This window comes from Ailuropoda melanoleuca, chromosome 8, assembly GCF_002007445.2.
Source record: "Ailuropoda melanoleuca isolate Jingjing chromosome 8, ASM200744v2, whole genome shotgun sequence".
NCBI lineage: Eukaryota > Metazoa > Chordata > Mammalia > Carnivora > Ursidae > Ailuropoda > Ailuropoda melanoleuca.
This window is the reverse complement of record NC_048225.1, coordinates 126,229,928-126,242,626: the sequence shown is the minus strand read 5'-3', so window position 1 is coordinate 126,242,626 and position 12,699 is coordinate 126,229,928. Positions and strand designations below refer to the sequence as shown.

Genomic DNA, 12,699 nt, shown 5'->3' with positions numbered 1-12,699 from the left:
GAGCAGGGAGCCCGATGCGGGACTCGATCCCAGGACCCTGGGATCATGACCTGAGCCAAAGGCAGACGCTTAATGACTGAGCCACAGACACCTCGACTGAGGCACTTTCTAAGCATTATTGTACACTAGAGAAAAGACAAAGGCGGTTCCTGCTCACGGATAGGGAGACAGACCATGAACATGTAACTCAACAGACAGTGATTGAAAACTTGATGATGTAATTGGGTGACCAGAGGCAGGGAAGGCATCCCAGAGGAGTTGACATTTAAACTCAGATACAATTATGAGGAAGGAGCCAGTGATGGGAAGGGCAGGAGGAACAGCATTTTAGTTAGAGGGAATGGCCAAGACAGGAAAAGACCCTGCTTCCAAGAGAATGGTATCAGATGAGGAGAATGACCAATCCAGGCCTATGCAAGATTCTGAGGATTAGTAAAGCAGGTCACAAGTTCCCAGGGAACAAGAGACATGAAACAATGTGGTTTCTGTAAAGATCATTTGACTACTCTGCAGGAAACGTTATTATACAGGGGACAAGAGGGAGGTAGAGTGCCAGACGTCTCTATATGAAAACTTTAAAAATGCACAGAGTGTGTTCTAAGAAAAGCACATCGGATGATCTTAACAACAGAATAAACAGGGCGGAAGAAGGAGTCAGTGATCTTCCAGAAGAAAGGACCATAGGAAATATCTGAAGTAAACCATTGGGGAAAAAGGCTGAAAAGCTAAAATAACTGACTAGTACCTTTGACCTGTGTTTGAATAATTGCATAAGGGCAGAAAAACTATTTTTAGAAATAACAGCCAAATTTTCCCCAAGGTTGATGAAAGAATATCAGTTCACAAATTCAGAAATCCTAGCAAGTCCCCAGCAGGATACACTCCAAGGAAACCACATCAATGTATGTCATAGTCAAAATGCTGAAAACCAAAGAGAAAGAGAAAATCCTAAAAACAGCCATGAAAAAAGATACTATGTACAAGGACAAAGGTAAGAATGACATTGCCTTCCCGCTAGAAATGTCAGCTAGAGGACAATGGAATGGTTATCTTCCAAGTCTTGAGAAAAAAGCAAACAAAACTGACAACTTAAAGTTCTATAGGGGGCGCCTGTGGGGCTCAGTCAGTTGAGCGTCTGCCTTCGGGTCAGGTCATGATCCCAGGGTGCTGGGATCGAGCCCCGCATCAGGCTCTGCCTGCTTCTCCCTCTCCCACTCCCTCTGGTTGTGTTCCCTCTCTCGCTGCCTCTCTCTGTCAAATAAATAAATAAAATCTTAAAAAAAATAAAGTTCTATAGAGCTAGATATATTCAGCAAGACTATCCTTCAAACATTAAGGGCAAGTAAAGATATTTTCTGATGAATGAGTGCTGAGAGGATTTGTTGCCAGTAGACTCACTAAGAAATGCTACTGTGAGTCTTTCAGGATAAAGAGAAATGATACCAGCTGCAAACTTGGATATATAAGAGGCACCAGAGAGATCTGGGAATAGTAAAAAAGAGGAATATTTCATAATGACAAAATGATAAATTCATAGGGGAGCCTGAGTGATCAGTTGGTTAAGCATCTGACTTCTGCTCAGGTCATGATCCCGGGGTCCTAAGATCAAGCCCCATGTCAGGCTCCCTGCTCAGTGGGGAGCCAGCTTCTCCCTCTCCTCCCTACTCATGCTCTCTTTCTCATATCTCTGTCTCTCTCTCACAAATAAATAAATAAAATCTTTAAAAAATGATCGATTTGTAAAGAAAGCATAAAAATCTTAACTGTCAATGCACCTAATAGAATTTCACTATTCCTGATGGAAAGATTGGTAGAATCAAAGGGAGAAATAAACAAATAAAAATCATGATTGGAGATTTTAACACACCTGTTCTCAGCAATTAAATGAACAAAAATCAATAAGGACATAGAGATTTCAAGCAACAGTATAACCAACATGACTAAGATACCCCTATTGAACATTGCACCTTACACATTCTGGGTATATAAATTTCCACTGCACAGGAAACAAGTATCATTATAGACTATGTGTGAGGCCATTCAGTGGTCTCAGTAAATATCAGAGAATTGAAGTCACTCTGAGTGTATTCTCGGATCAAAATGGAATTGAATTTGGAATCAGTAATAGTAAGACATTTTAAAAATACCCAAATATTTGAAAATTAAGCAGCACCATTCCAAATAATTCATCGGTTAATGAGGATTCAAAAGGGAGAATAGAAAATATTTTTAACTGAATGGTAATGAAGACATAGCATATCAAAATATGTGAGATTTGTCAGAAGTGGTACCGAACAAAGAGGAACCATAGAGTTTAAAAGCTTGTATTAAACAATGGTGATGAAAACTTAAAATCAACAATCTGAGCTTTCCCTTTAAGAAGAAAGAACAGGAAAAACAAAGTAAACTCAACAGAGATAGAAAATGATAACTAAGATAAAGAAGAAATCAATAAAACAGAAAACAATACAATCAATGAAGCCCAATGTTTGGTTTTGAAAGGATTAACTGAATTTATAGATACTTACCCAACACGATCAAGGAAAGAGAAAAAATGAATGATCAGTATTAAGCATGAAAGAAAGGATATTACCACAGACCCTATTATTAAAGGGATATGATGGGAATTGTAGGAAAACTTCATGCCAACACATTTGAAAATGTAGATTAAAAACAGAAAGCCTGTTGAGAAATACAGTTCACTGTAATGAGAAAAGAAGAGAGAGAACATCTGACCAGCTCTGTATTAGCAATTTGTTAGGAATATAATAAACTTTAAATAGTAAAAGTAATTTACTTAAATTTTGGAGATTTAAGTAGAACGCCTCCCCAAAGCTGGAGAAATTAGCACTTTTAGATCACAAATGTAATATAGCGATCTCATTTAAGGCAGACTGTCACTGTGGGAAAACTACGGGGGAAGTAGCCCAGAGTCAGAAAAACCCTCCACATATAAAACCCTCCCCACATCAATCTAGTTCGCTTACAAGGTACCAAGCTGGGCTTGCCTGCTCTTCTTCAAGGGGTGGGTTAAGAGGAGGGTCTCCACGGATGAACAGATGTCCCTGCAGGTGACTGTCCACATCAGTCACTGGGTTTGTAATTCAGAGGAGAGAATCAGCACAGCACAGAACTCGGAGGGCTTTCTCCGCAGACACCACGCGAGCGTGGGAACTCGAGGCTGGGGATGTCTGTGCTCTCCTCGGGGTCGCTGGGAGCGAGTTACGGAGCAGCCCGGCGCCTTGGAGTCTCCCTATGAAAGACGTGGGTGATTTCTGGAGAGCTTACATTCTTGGTTTGCTGGCGCCTAAAACCCTGACGTGACGCTTCAGGCCCCCTGTGTCCGGCCGCACAGCCCAGCTGCGGGCACCTGCGGCCGCCACCTGCTCCTGTCCTGCGTCCGGCGCTGAGACTGTTCGGCACCATGTGTCTGGGGCGCCTGCGAGAGGGGGCTTATCGCTTGGAGAGGCTCGGCATGAGTACCCCCCGGGGCAGTCCTGGACTGTCAGGGGGAGCGGGTCTGGCTGTGGGCACCATCCAGAATCGGGGCTCCTGGCGACGGCTGTGGAAACACGCCGTTCCTGGCTGTCTCTGTTCCCCGGTCTGTCTTCTCGGGGTCCCACGGCTAATGCCTGTGCCAGGACTTAACCTGGAAAGCTCCCCGGTCAGCACGCTTTCCTTTGACTTTTTCTCCTTCCCTGTTGTAGAGGATGCGTTCTGGAAGGAACCTAGGCATAGCCCACTACTCTGATGAAGGAGATTCTCAGCACCTGGTTGTCTCCCTCGTGGTCCTTTTAAAGAGAGCAGAGTCCCTCTCCATCACCACAGATGAGTTTTGGCTCTGTCCTTGAACTTTTGTCGCTGGAAGCAAGCAGTATGTCCTACTCCATGTCCGTCTTCTTCCAAGCAGGATGACTGCTCGGAGGCTTATCCATGTCATGCGGGCAGTGGTGGTCCATTCCTTCTCATCCCCGTGTACTATGCCATCCTGTAGCACGTTCATGCATTCTACTGGCACCAACGTTCACATTGTTTCCAGATTTCAGCTATTTTGAATAATGCTGCTTTGAGGACTTTTGTGTTGTCTTTTTGTGAACATGAACACTCATTTCTCTTGGGATGGTGCGTGGAAATGCAATGGCTGGGTCACAGGTCACACACGGTGTTTACATTTGGTAGATACTGGTCAACGGGTTTTCGTGGCGATCCACTTTCCAGCTCCCCACACCCTCACTTATATTTGGTAGTAACCCTTTTAATTGTAGCCATTCTGGTGGGGATGTTGTTTTAGTTCCTATTCCCCTGTCGACTAACGGTTCTTAACTTACTTTCATGTCCTATTAGCCGTTTGGATACTGTCTTTGGGGAAGTATCAGCTCGGGTTTTTAGCTATTTGAGTGTGTGTTGAAGGGAGGGGTCAGTGTTTTTCTTATTGATTTGAAGTTCTTTATAATTTCTGTATACAAGTCCTTTATTGGATATATGATTGTGAATATTTCCTACCAGCCTCTGGTTTACTTTCCACGCTTATAAAGTCATATTTGGATGAGGAAGATTTTCTTTTTAACAGGATAGAGTATGTGGATGTTTTTCTTTATGACTATAGTTATCTAACCCTGTAAATTATTCACTCCGGTCCTGAGGTCACGAGATAGTCTCCTGAACCTGTAATTCTCAAATTTAAGTAGAATCATCTGGAGGGCGTTTTATTTTATTTATTTTATTTAAAAAATATTTTTAAAGATTTATTTATTTGACAGAGAGAGAGAGCCAGCGAGAGAGGGAACACAAGCAGGGGGAATGGGAGAGGAAGAAGCAGGCTCCCAGCGGAGAAGCCTGATGTGGGGCTCGATCCCAGGACTCTGGGATCATGCCCTGAGCCGAAGGCAGACGCTTAATGAATGAGCCACCCAGAGGCCCCTGGAGGGCATTTTAAAGCACAAATCGTTGGGGCATACCTCCAGAGTTTCTAAGTCTTTAGGTGGGGAAAGAGGTCCAAGCTTTTGCATTTCTTACGATTTCCGGGTGATGCTGATTCTGCTGGTCTGGGGACCATCTTTGAAAACCACTGTACTATTTTAGCTTTGAGAAGTTTAGCTATTGTACCTTTTACATTTAGATCTATCATATACCTGGGCCTGATTTTTGTGCCTCGTGTGAAATGCGGGTAACATTTTATTTTTAGCAGTGTTAGTCACTTGTCTAATACCACTGATATGCAGGACCAATTAGGATGGGTCCGTATATATGGATCTGTTTCTGAACTCTTGTTCCATTCCTGTGTTCTGTGTTCTGTTATCCTTATGCCAATGAAATGTAATAAAGTAATCATAGTTATTTTAGATTCATAAAAAATCTTTTTTTTTTTAAAGATTTTATTTATTTATTTGAGAGAGAGAGAGACAGCCAGTGAGAGAGGGAACACAAGCAGGGGGAGTGGGAGAGGAAGAAGCAGGCTACCAGCCGAGGAGCCTGATGTGGGTCTCGATCCCAGAATGCTGGGATCACGCCCTGAGCCATAGGCAGATGCTTAACGACTACGCCACCCAGGCGCCCCTAGATTCATAAAAAATCTTAATATGTGAATAGCTCTTTGTTTTTCCTCTTCTTCAAGTGTGTCTAGTGGAAGAAGAGGAAAAATGTTTCTTTTTGGATGTGATAAATAAAAACCAGAATTATTTATACATTTTAGATCATAGATGTTGATGTAAACTTAAAGACCAGGGCAATAATTATTAATAAGAAGACAAAACAGAGTTACAGGCTTTGGAGAGGTTAGACGTTACTTTCACAGGCCAGAGCAACAGTCTCTGAGGTCTAGAAATCAATAACACCCCTGTTAAAAAAAAACATATTTAATCGGGTGCCTGGGTGGCTCAGTGGGTTGAGTGATGGAGTCTTGGTTTTGGCTCAAGTTGTGATCTTGTGGGCATGGGTTCAAGCCCCGCATCAGGCCCTGCACTGAGCATGGTGTCTGCTTCGGATTCTCTCTCCCTCTCCCTCCTGCTCTCTCTCTCAAATAAATAGATAAAATCTTTATTATTATTATTTTTATTTTTAAATATTTTATTTATTTGACAGAGAGAGACAGCCAGTGAGAGAGGGAACACAAGTGGGAGGGGGGGCGGGGGGGTAGAAGAGGAAGAAGCAGGCTCCCATTGGACCAGGGAGCCCGATGCGGGGCTCAATCCCAGGACCCTGGGATCATGCCCTGAGCCAAAGGCAGACACTTTACAACTGAGCCACCCAGGCGCCCCGAATAAAATCTTTAAAAAAACCCACATTTGGAAGTGAAGAATTTTGAAAAGTGAAAATATCCAGTGTTATGGGCTGAGCTGTGTCTCCTTGGAATTCATATGTTGAAGCCCTAACACTCAAGATTAGGGCCTTTAAAGAGTAATGAAAATGAGGCCATAGGGTGGGCCCTAGTCTACTCTAAATGGTGTCCTTAAAGGACGAGGAAATTTGGACTTAGACACCCGGGTTGCGCAGAGAAAATGTGATGTGAGGACACAGAGCTAAGGCGGCCATCTGTCTACAGGCCAAGGAGAGACCTCAGGAGGAAGCAAAGCTGCCGACCCCTCGGTCCTGGACTTCTATCTCTGGAACTGTTAGGAATACACCCAGTCTGGGGTAGTTTGCCATGGCAACTCCGGCAGACTAATACAAAGTTTTCTTCTAGATAGTTAGGCATTCAGCAAGATAGCAAAGTAAACACACACACAACAGCCCTTGCAGGATAATAAGTAAACACTTCGGCAGCATTTCCAGAGCTTACTGGGGAAAATCAAAGTCTTCTTAAGATAGTTTCTGTAGAGGATGCTCTTAAGCAGAACTCTGAGTAAACACACAGTGGAGAGTATCTGGACCTGCTTTCTATCTGATAACAAGGGTCCTGGCAAAATGAATAAAAAAAAATCAATATTAGATGCAATCAGGCCATCTCTATTTGCTACTTACTCCACCCACTGAGTTTTTAGTTACAGTGGTTAGAGTGTTTATTTCTAGAAGGTTAATTTGCTATTAAAAATCTGTCTGGGGGCACCTGGGTGGCTTGGTTGTTAAGTGTCTGCCTTCGGCTCAGGGCATGATCCCAGGGTCCTGGGATCGAGCCCCACATCAGGCTCCCTGCTCTGCTAGGAACCTGCTTCTTCCTCTCCCACACCCCCTGCTTGTGTTCCCTCTCTCGCTGGCTGTCTCTCTCTCTGTCAAATAAATAAAATCTAAAAAAAAAAAAAAATCTGGTATTTTTTGATGTCTGTTACTTTTCTGGTGTTATTTCTTTTTTATATCTTTAAGCTTTTAAAATGTAATTTCTGCTATGTGTGATTTCTTGAGGGATCTAATGTATTATTTGTCTGTCTGCCAACATGATGCATTATTTCTCTCCATGTTCTCTAATTTAGGATTGTGGCCTCATATTAGGAAGGGCTTTATGTGTGGGGAAGTTTTTGCAGCTTGTGTTGAGGGCGGCTCTCTTGAGATTAACTTTGCATTAAAATTTCACCAAGTGTCACAGGGGTGTTACAAACTTGGAATTGCCCATTATTTTAATTTATTGGATTGTGTACTCTGGAATCACACAAGTAGAAAATCTGTGAACTCCAGTGTCACACTTGTGATTAGTAATTCTTAGAATGAGGAACAAGCAAATAAGGAAGCCAGCATTCAGGGAATACACAGATGGAACCAGCTTCCTCTTCTGTACAATTGGGTGGGTTTTTTCCCGGCCCCTCCTGTCACTGAAAGGACACAGCAGAAGCCTCTATGACAATGTTCACCTGTTTGCCTGGTCTCAGGCCTTGTCTCCTTATCCAAGCAGAGCGTCCAGAGCACCCAACCCCCAGGAGACTCATATGGTGCCTTGTAGCTCACATGCCCTGTTTGTCACATCAGCTTCCCATTTCTTCTGTATTATTCTCTGGGTGTTTCCATTTTTCACTGTGAATGCAGCTCTGCATTCAAGAAGAACTAAAAGACATTTTTTTTTTCAATTCGTGCATTTCTGGGTGTTTGTTTTATATGTCTTTTCAAGTTTTGGAGCATGTCATCTTGCCAGGAGTAGAATCCATTATCTGTTCTGTATATTTGCACACAGAATTCCAAGGGTCACGTGAGAAAACGGTGTTTTAGGTTTGAAAGTGAGTCTGGAAGGAAGGACTGAGGTTGGATTGAATGGGTGGGGAGGAGGAGGAAATGGAGGGGAGGTCCTGGGAGCTGAGGTGAAGGCCACTTGGAGCCTGGCTGCAGAGCAGAGTGGGGAGGAGCGGAACACGTGGGTGGGAGGAGACAGGAACACAGGAAGACATGTGGAATGTCAGAGCCCAGGGGGCTGCTAGAAAATATTCAGTTCTTTCAACCTGTCATATACAGACGAGGATATTGAGACCAGACGTCAATATGATTTCTCCAACTCACTGCATGCACGGGTGTCCCAGCCAGGAGTTTTCTTGACTTGGTCCAAACCTCTTTTAGCACAAGAGATGTGGTGTGAGAGGCGAGAAGCCCCAAGAGCAGGTGCGGGGAGAGCTCCTGGAGGCCAGACAGGTGGGAGAGAAACTGGAGGCAGAGAGTGGGTGGAACGAGAAGTTCAGTAAAAGGCAAATGGTTATTGGGGCAGTGGATTTCTCCCGCAGGGAAGCTAAGATTTCTGTTGGTGGGGAGGGCACATCAGATGAGTGTGGGGCTCTGTGGGGAGGGGGATCACATCCAGGTCTTGAGGAGGGAGACATTCAAGGACTGTGATGGTGTTTGGGGGGCACCCAGCAAGGGCTGTTAGAGAAACAGGACTGTGCTCAAGGTCTAAGCACAAATGAGCCAAAAGGAGGGTCTCAGGGAAGTCTGGGGACATGGCAGATGTCCTGCTCCCTGAGGGGGCTGGATCACCCTGCCAAGTGACCTCCAAGCACCTCCCAGATTTCTCCTTGGGGGGGTCCTGTGTCTAGGGATTGCACGATTGTCAATGATCTGACAGCCATTCCGCCCCCCCCCACAGTTTTCTCTCTTGAGAAGCCCCTCTCTTATCTCCTCCTTCAGAACTTGTCCTCTGTCCACTCTTAGCCAAACAACACACGCAGAAGTGGAGCTGGCTGGTGCTTGGGAAGAGGAATTTCCTCTGCCCTTCACGGTCCTTCTAGCTGGGCTAAGAATCATACTGACATGTGATAGATTACAAGAGAAAATAAAATTTAATTGCATTTGCACAGGGAATCCACACAGACATGGAATTCCAAAGACAGTGAGGCAACATGAAGCTTATGTGAGCTCAGGAGAGGTGTTGGGGTCTGAGGATCCAAAGGGGAGGAAGACCATTAGGGGGAAGGTGAGAGGAGAGATTGGAAAACAAAGGTGCTCTATTATGCAGCAAGTTTCTTAGGTAAAGAGGAATCTCTGTTAATAGCTCTCTTCCTGGTACAGTCTCTTCTTTCCAATGTAAAGGTAGACAGTCGAGGGGGAGGCAAAGAGCTTTTCCTGAATCTGCTGGATTTTGATTTCTTTTCACTCACAATAATGTCGTGTCAAAGTGGTCCATCTCGGGCCAGCGTGCCCTTGACCTCTATGCTGAAAAAGCTGTAGATCCTTAGTGGAACCATGACTAACCTACCAGCTGCCTCCTGCAGCCCTGATTGGAGTCACCTCTGCCCCCGGGGGCTGGGCTGAAGGACGAGTGGCTCGACTCCACTTCAACAGCCAACCCTCTTCTGCTTCCTCCTCCTTCTCCTTCTCTTCCTTCTGTGATCTGACACTGCACTTGCCTCCTGGTGGGTGTTGAGCCAAAAGACACCATCAAGCCAAAAAAATAGGACAAGGAAAGGTTTTACTTGCAACAAGTAAGGAGAACACTGGGGATCTTTCTCAAATCAGTGTTTCTGCAAAATTGTGGAAATTTAAGTAACAGCGACACATCCATTCTCAAGAAAGGCCTAGCGCAATGCGAAATTCAGCACCCAACTGGGGCAAAAGGTGACAGAATTCAGGTCAGTCATGAGGTCAACAGAAGTGGGCATCACCAATTCTCTGGCTCCAGTAGGTCTAGGATCTGGGGCTCCAATGGGTTTAGATCCTGTGAAGAAAACTCAACAGTGTGTGTCAGGTCAGTCTTCACTTTGGAACCATCCCTGCAAGTTTTACCACTGATTTATTGTGATAGGATTAGTTATCTCCTGGCCTGACAGTGGCTGTTCATACCTACTTTCACAGAATGCCTGGGGGCCTAAAATGACTTTTTCTTATGTCAGGAAAGTTATGTTTTATCTTTTTTTTTTTTCTTTTTTTTTCTGGAGACCCTTAACTCTTCTTGCTCACACTCTGTCTTCTGGCTCCCACTTCTCCTGCATCTGTTATGCCCTTTGGTGTCTCTGACCAGCTCTGGATTTTGATCTCAGAACTGCACTCCTCGTTTTGTTACCACTCTTCCTTCTCTTTCTCAAACCCACCACCCCCTCCCACTCTCCTTGTACCAAACTCAAGGGTGTAAGCACTGGACACTTATAATTTTCAGGGTCCAGTGCAAAAGGCGATTGTGAGGCCTCATACTTAAAAAGCAGAGGGAAAAAAAGCTTTTAAAGGCCTTAAAATACAAAATTTCCCCTTTCTTTAAAGTCTATCATTCAACCTGTCATAGTGTTTCTTGTTGTTGCTGTGGGTTTTGTTCATTTCATGTGCAAGATGTCACTCTCCCTTGGGCACAGGGACTCCAAGGACAAGTTCAGACTCTCCTAGGTGCCTGGGGGCACCACTCCCCTGCATTTATTTGCATACGTTCCATAATTTTTGATCAAACTGCAGACATCTCATTAGGATAAGACACGGAGGTAAGTAGGATATGTATTTTTAGCCTGGAAATGTGTCTGCCTGTTCTTTTGCTAAGTGTTGTGTAGAAGGTTCAGTCCCTTTAGTCCAGGTACCTGGGTTTGTTTTGGGGGCTGTGTCCACAGTCCTTACATTCTTTTCCCATTACTTTCTTTATAGGGTGGGGCTGTTTGCCTGAGGGCTTGGTTCCTAGCAACTGTGAGTATTATCTTTGGGATGTTCCTCAGGGTGATTTATCTTTATGGGGACCAACAGCAGACCAGCTCAAGACGGGTGACTTTGACATAAACAGTATTTTGAGTTAAAAGCAATAAAAACCAAGCAGATTCAAGAAAATCTTTACTTCCCCCTCACCTGCCTGCCAATACCAGGAAGAGAGCTATTCATAGAGATTCCTCTTTACCTAAGAAATTTACTTGCATAATAGAGCACCTTTGTTTCCCAAAACTCTCCTCTCACCTTCCCCCTAATGGTCTTCCTCCCCTTTGGATCCTTAGACCCCTACACCTCTCCTGAGCTCACATAAGCTTCATGTTGCCTCACTGTCTTTGGAATTCCATGTCTGTGTGCATTCCCTGGACATATGCAATTGAATTTTATTTTTTCCTGTTAATCTGTCTCATGTCAATCTGATTCTAGTCTAGTTAGAGGGACCGTGAAAGGTAGAGAAAACTCTTTCTCCCTGACATCTTCATCCTCTTGCCCTTCCATCAGCAGGAGCTGCTCTTGGTACCTGGCTGGCTAGCCTACTTTGCACAGAGAGTGGGGCAGTAGCTCTGTTCTGATCCAGTCTCATCCTCAGCCAGGTGCTTTATTTTTCAGTTTTTGGGTTGAGACTTCCAAGGGTTCCTGCCTTTCCCTCAGCAGATGGAACCTCTTGGTCTGGGACAGGGTGTGGTACTGTCCTTCTCCCACTGGCCCTTCCCCCCAGCAGCCATGTGTCTTCACCTGTGCCCTGAGGCAGTGGGGCTCCCTGTCCTTCCCTTACCTGGGGAAGGCTTTATTCTTTTTGCAGATGGTGGCCTTCTGCCCTTCTCAGGCAGCAGGTCCTCTCAGGTCTTAGGCTTGTACCCTGAGAAAGCAGTTACCTGGTCTGTATCCTGGATTCCAAGTGTCAGGAACCCCTGGTGAGGCTGATGGGATAAAGCCTCCTTACAGCGAATTTCCTGAGTCTGTGACTCTCAGGGGCTCCAGGTGCTCATGCTAGCCCTCAGTCATTTGTTAACAGTTTCAGTGGAATTTTTCTTTCCAAATTATAGAGCATCTGGCATCTGTCCCAAGTAGGCAAGGGTTTGCATCCCGTTTCCTCTGAGGAGCCCGTCTTTCCCTAGATTTTGGGTTAGGCTGCGCTGATCCTTCAGCTCTGATGGATTCAAGAGACATGATTTTGATTATCCAGCTTTTCATAATCTTAAATATGGGCGTGAGCTCTTTCTAGTTTTCTATGTTCCAATCTTAACTTTCCAAAAAAATGTTATCTTTATAATATGAGCCTGAGATCATTTCTGTTTACTTGTAAACCAAGAAATAACAAGACAAATAGTTCAAACGCATTTATCCAGATGATATAAAGCACAGACAAATATTATAGAGCCTTTAAACACTTAAGGACACCATGAAAGAGGAAGGTCAGGATGTCCAGCAGAGGGAAGCTCTTGAGAAGACAAGCATGGAACATTCAAGCAGCAACGGGAAGAAGGGAATCTGGATACGTGATTCCAGAACACTCTACTAACTTCCCTTGCTACAAATTCTCATGGTTTCTTATTACAAGTAATAGGAGATTTGCAGCAGGACCCTCTGTGTAAACACTCTGATTATTANCTTTATTCTAAACAAAACTGTGTAAGATTCTCATTTCTTCAAGTAGGATTACAACTAAAAAAG

The 12,699-nt window shown here is 44.3% G+C and overlaps 1 long non-coding RNA gene across 2 annotated transcripts in view; it reads left to right on the top strand.

Moving 5' to 3' along the window:
• Positions 1-12,629, top strand: part of LOC117803491 — a 19,533-nt gene extending 6,904 nt beyond the window's left edge. Inside the window, exon 3 of one of the 2 annotated variants that reach the window (XR_004627433.1) lies at positions 10,972-12,629. This is a non-coding gene — a long non-coding RNA (uncharacterized LOC117803491). Of the gene's footprint in view, positions 1-3,707; positions 5,322-10,971 lie in introns of those variants that run through there. The other variant, XR_004627432.1, reaches the window with a different exon arrangement.
• The last annotated feature ends 70 nt before the right edge of the window (positions 12,630-12,699 follow it).